The 5,152-nt window shown below is 40.4% G+C and overlaps 1 non-coding gene across 1 annotated transcript; it reads right to left on the bottom strand.

The window, feature by feature from the left end:
• Positions 1-1,861: 1,861 nt before the first annotated feature.
• Positions 1,862-1,969, bottom strand: LOC130937254 (small nucleolar RNA R71). Its single transcript, XR_009068479.1, has one exon. It is a non-coding gene; the product is annotated as a small nucleolar RNA R71 (small nucleolar RNA).
• Positions 1,970-5,152: the final 3,183 nt, after the last annotated feature.

The following is a 5,152-nucleotide window of genomic DNA, read 5'->3' as shown; positions in this document are numbered from 1 at the left end:
TCCTGGAATTCTCATTAAGAATTTTGATATCTTTTTCCACTTAATTTTCGAAAATCACAAAAAAATTTACAAAATCATAAAAATAAAAAAATTTTTCTTTTAAGAAACAAGAAACATCAAGTATTTTCTATTTCTTCTCTTTTTTCTTGCTTGAGTCTAGTGTCTCATCTTAAGTTTGGTGTCAATTGCATACATTCATTCATGTGTCTTAAGGATCTTCAAGTAATTCTTGATGATTTCTTGCTCTGATCTTTGAATTCTTTTGACTTGAGTGTTTATGTGTCTCATATAGTGTCAGTAGTATACAAACTGCTAAGTTTGGTGTCTTGCATGCATTGTTATTTGATTCTTGTTGCATTTTGATTATTAAAAATCCAAAAATATTTTTAATTTGTGTCTTTTCAAGTCAATAATACAAAGAATTGAAGATTCAGAACATACTGCAGAGGAATTATACAGAAAAAGCTGGGCATTCAAAAATGCCCAGTGAAGAAGGCAGACTGGCGTTTAAACGCCAGCCAGGGTACCTGGTTGGGCGTTTAACGCCCAAAAAGGAAGCATTTTGGGCGTTAAACGCCAGAATGGATACCATTCTGGGCGTTTAACGCCAGGATGGCAAAGGGGGAAGATTTTGTTTTCAAAATCAATTTTTTCTCAAGTTTTCAAAGTTTTTCAAAATCAAATCTTTTTCAAATCATATCTTTTCAATCAAATGTTTTCAAAATTAATTTCTTTCCTTTTTCAAAGATACTTACTAACAATTAATGATTTGATTGAACATTTTTTGCCTTTTCTGTTGAGGAAGGTTTCATGTTTGAATCATATCTTTTCTTGTTAGGCAAGTCATTAATTTTTAAAATCAAATCTTTTTTTTCATTGTTTTCAAATCATATCTTTTTAAAATTGTTTTCAAAACATATCTTTTTTAAAAAAAAAAATTGTTTTCAAATCATATCTTCTCAATCACATCTTTTTCAAAATAAGTTTTCAATCAAATCTTTTTAATTTCTAATTTAAAAATCTTTTTCAAAAATCACTTGATTTCTTTTCCACTTTTATTTTCGAAAATCAATTAGTGTTTTTCAAAAATGTTTTCAAAATATTTTAATTAATTTTCGAAAAATTACTTCCCTCCTTCTCACATCCTTCTATTTATGGAGTACCACTCCTTCTCAATGCACAATTCGAACCTTATCTAATTAAAGTTCGAATTCTTCTTCTCCTTCTTCTTTCTATTTCTCTTTTCCTCTGACACCTCAAGGAATCTCTATACTGTGACATAGAGGATTCCATATCTTCTTGTTCTCTTCTCTTTCATATGAGCAGGAGCAGAGACAAAGGCATTCTTGTTGAAGTTGACCCTGAACCCGAAAGGACCTTGAAGAGAAAGCTAAGAGAAGCCAAAGCACAACTCTCTTTAGAGGACCTGACCGAATTCTTCAAAGTAGAAGAAGACATGGCAGCCGAAAACAACAACAATGCCAACAATGCAAGGAAGGTGCTGGGTGACTTTACTGCACCTACTCCCGACTTCTATGGGAGAAGCATCTCTATCCCTGCCATTGGAGCAAACAACTTTGAGCTTAAGCCTCAATTAGTTTCTCTAATGCAACAGAATTGTAAGTTCCATGGACTTCCATTGGAAGATCCTCATCAGTTCTTAGCTGAATTCTTGCAAATCTGTGACACTGTCAAGACTAAGGGGGTAGACCCTGAGGTCTATAGACTTATGCTATTCCCTTTTGCTGTAAGAGACAGAGCTAGGACATGGTTGGACTCTCAACCTAAAGAAAGCCTGGACTCTTGGGAAAAGCTAGTCAATGCCTTCTTGGCAAAGTTCTTTCCACCTCAAAAACTGAGTAAGCTTAGAGTGGAAGTCCAAACCTTCAGACAGAAGGATGGAGAATCCCTCTATGAAGCTTGGGAAAGATACAAACAATTAATCAGAAAATGTCCTTCTGACATGCTTTCTGAATGGAGCATCATAGGTATTTTCTATGATGGTCACTCTGAACTATCCAAGATGTCCTTGGATAGCTCTGCTGGAGGATCTCTTCATCTGAAGAAGACGCCTACAGAAGCTCAAGAGCTAATTGAGATGGTTGCAAATAACCAATTCATGTACACTTCTGAAAGGAATCCTGTGAACAATGGGACTAGTCAGAAGAAAGGAGTTCTTGAGATTGACACTCTGAACGCCATTTTGGCTCAGAATAAAATATTGACTCAACAAGTCAATTTGATTTCTCAAAGTCTGTCTGGAATGCAAAATGCACCTGGCAATACTAAGGATGCTTCATCTGAGGAAGAAGCTTATGATCCTGAAAACCCTTCAATGGAAGAGGTGAACTACCTAGGAGAACCCTATGGTAACACCTATAATTCTTCATGGAGAAATCACCCAAATCTCTCATGGAAGAATCAAGAGAGACCTCAACAAGGTTTCAATAATAATGGTGGAAGAAACAGGTTTAGCAATGGCAAGCCTTTTCCATCATCTTCTCAGCAACAGACAGAGAATTCTAAGCAGAACTCCTCTGACTTAGCAACCATGGTCTCTGATCTAATCAAAACCACTCAAAGTTTCATGACTGAAACAAGGTCCTCCATTCGGAATTTGGAGGCACAAGTGGGACAGCTGAGCAAGAAAGTTACTGAACTCCCTCCAAGTACCCTCCCAAGCAACACAGAAGAAAATCCAAAAGGAGAGTGCAAAGCTATAAACATGGCCGAATTTGGAGAGGATGGAGAGGAAGTGGACGCCACTGAGGAAGACCTCAGTGAGCGTGCACTAGCCTCCAATGAGTTCCCCAATGAGGAACCATGGGAATCTGAGACTCAAAATGAGACCATAGAGATTCCATTGGACTTACTTCTGCCTTTTATGAGCTCTGATGAGTATTCTTCCTCTGAAGAGGATGAGTATGTCACTGAAGAGTAAGTTGCTAAATACCTTGGAGCAATCATGAAGCTAAATGACAAGTTATTTGGAAATGAGACTTGGGAGGAAGAACCTCCTTTGCTCACCAAAGAACTGGATGACTTGTCTAGACAGAAATTACCTCAAAAGAGACAAGACCCTGGGAAGTTTTCTATACCTTGTACCATAGGCACCATGACCTTCAAGAAGGCTCTGTGTGACTTAGGGTCAAGTGTGAACCTCATGCCTCTCTCTGTAATGGAGAAGCTAAGGATCTTTGAGGTACAAGCTGCAAAAATCTCACTAGAGATGGCAGACAACTCAAGAAAACAAGCTTATGGACTTGTAGAGAATGTTCTGGTTAAGATTGAAGACCATTACATCCCTACTGATTTCATAGTCCTAGAGACTGGGAAATGCATGGATGAAACCATCATCCTTGGCAGACCTTTTCTAGCCACAGCAAAGGCTGTGATTGATGTTGATAGAGGTGAACTGATCATTCAAGTGAATGGAGAATCCTTTGTGTTTAAGGCTCAAGGATATCCCTCTGTCACCATGGAGAGGAAGCATGAAGAGCTTCTCTCAATTCAGAGACAAACAGAGCCCCCACAGTCAAACTCTAAGTTTGGTGTTGGGAGGCCACAACCAAACTCTAAGTTTGGTGTTGAACCCCCACATTCAAACTCTAAGTTTGGTGTTGGGAGGTTCCAACATTGCTCTGAGTATCTGTGAGGCTCCATGAGAGCCCTCTGTCAAGCTACTGACATTAAAGAAGCGCTTGTTGGGAGGCAACCCAATGATTATAATTTATATAGTTTCTTTTGTTATTTTATTTTTTTTGTAGGTTGATGATCATAAGAAGTCACAAAATCCATTGAAAAAGCAAAAACAAAATGAAAAACAGGAAGAAAAACAGCACACCCTGGAGGAAGATGTTGCTGGCGTTCAAACGCCAGTAAACCTAGCAGTTGGGCGTTTAACGCCCAGTCTGGCACCATTCTGGGCGTTTAACGCCAGAAAGGGGCACCAGACTGGCGTTAAACGCCAGAAAAGGGCAAGAACCTGGCGTTAAACGCCAGGAATGGGCACCAGCCCGGCGTTTAACGCCAGAAATGGCTCAAAACGTGATTTTGAGCAACATTTGGTGCAGGGATGACTTTTCCTTGACACCACAGGATCTGTGGACCCCACAGGATCCCCACCAACCCCACCACCACTCTCTCTCTTCTTCCCCCATTCACCAATCACCTCAATACCTCTTCCCCAAAACCCCTTCACCTATCAAATCCCATCTTTCTCTTCACCACTCACATCCATCCTTCATAAAACCCCACCAACCTCACCCTTCAAATTCAAACCACTTTCCCTCCCAAACCCACCCAATATGGCCGAACCCCATCTCCCCTCTCTCCTATAAATACCCTTCTTCACTCATTCATTTTCACACAACCAAAACACCACTTCTCCCCCTACTTGGCCGAATACACTAAGCCATTCCCTCCTTCTTCATTTCTTCTTCTTCTCCTCTCTTCTTTCTTCTTTTGCTCGAGGACGAGCAAACCTTTAAGTTTGGTGTGGTAAAAGCGTTGCTTTTTCGTTTTTCCATAACCATTTATGGCATCCAAGGCCGGAGAAACCTCTAGAAAGAGGAAAGGGAAAGCAAAAGCTTCCACCTCCGAGTCATGGGAGATGGATAGATTCATCTCAAGGGTGCATCAAGACCACTTCTATGAAGTTGTGGCCTTGAAGAAGGTGATCCCCGAGGTCCCCTTTTCACTCAAAAAGGGTGAATATCCGGAGATCCGCCATGAGATCCGAAGAAGAGGTTGGGAAGTACTTACCAACCCCATTCAACAAGTTGGAATCTTGATGGTTCAAGAGTTCTATGCCAATGCATGGATCACCAAGAACCATGATCAAAGTGTGAACCCGGATCCAAAGAATTATCTTACTATGGTTCGGGGGAAATACTTGGATTTTAGTCCGGAAAGTGTGAGGGTGGCGTTCAACTTGCCTATGATGCAAGGAGATGAACATCCTTACACAAGAAGGGTCAACTTTGATCAAAGGTTGGACCAAGTCCTCACAATCATATGTGAAGAGGGCGCACAATGGAAGAGAGATTCAAGAGGCAAGCCGGTTCAATTGAGAAGGCATGACCTCAAACCCGTGGCTAGAGGATGGTTGGAGTTTATCCAACGCTCAATCATTCCCACTAGCAACCGGTCC

The sequence above is a fragment of the Arachis stenosperma genome, chromosome 6 (genome assembly GCF_014773155.1).
Source record: "Arachis stenosperma cultivar V10309 chromosome 6, arast.V10309.gnm1.PFL2, whole genome shotgun sequence".
NCBI classification, from domain to species: Eukaryota; Viridiplantae; Streptophyta; class Magnoliopsida; order Fabales; family Fabaceae; genus Arachis; species Arachis stenosperma.
This window is presented reverse-complemented; position numbering and strand designations above follow the sequence as displayed.